We start from the raw sequence: 430 nt of genomic DNA, 5'->3' as shown, positions 1-430 counted from the left end.
TTTTTTTTTTTTTTTTTTTTTTTTTTTTTTTTTTTTTTTCTTGTTCTTTTTGTTGTTTTTTTTCCTCCTTGGCTTTTTTTTTTATTATATCTTTTTTTATTTTCTTTTTCTTTTCTTTCCTCTTGCTTACTTAATATAATTCGTAAACAAAACAAAACAAAACAAAATAAACAAACACACAAACAACCCCGCACACACAACACACCAGTACACGGATCCTTTGGGGGGCCCCCCAACGGTACAGGGTACAGGGGGGCCCCCTAGGGGCCCCCCAAGGGTACAGGGTACAGGGGGGCCCCCAAGGGGCCCCCCAAGGGTACAGCAGGGTACAGGGGGGCATACGTAAATATACATCTCTCTCTCCCTCTCTCCCTCTCCCTCTCTCTCTCCCTCTCTTTCTTTCTCTCTCTCTCCCTCTTCTCTCTCTCAT

The 430-nt window shown here is 42.6% G+C and overlaps 1 protein-coding gene across 1 annotated transcript in view; it reads left to right on the top strand.

Moving 5' to 3' along the window:
- EMH_0049640 (phospholipid-transporting ATPase, P-type, putative) overlaps positions 1–430 on the top strand; it is a gene marked incomplete at both ends in the record, with an annotated part of 3,900 nt that overhangs the window by 1,547 nt on the left and 1,923 nt on the right. The gene's annotated exons all lie outside the window — the stretch shown is intronic.

Source organism: Eimeria mitis, genomic scaffold (assembly GCF_000499745.2).
Source record: "Eimeria mitis Houghton genomic scaffold, Emh_scaff2164, whole genome shotgun sequence".
NCBI lineage: Eukaryota > Apicomplexa > Conoidasida > Eucoccidiorida > Eimeriidae > Eimeria > Eimeria mitis.
Note: the sequence above shows the minus strand (reverse complement) of the source record. Positions and strands in the feature narration are given on the sequence as shown.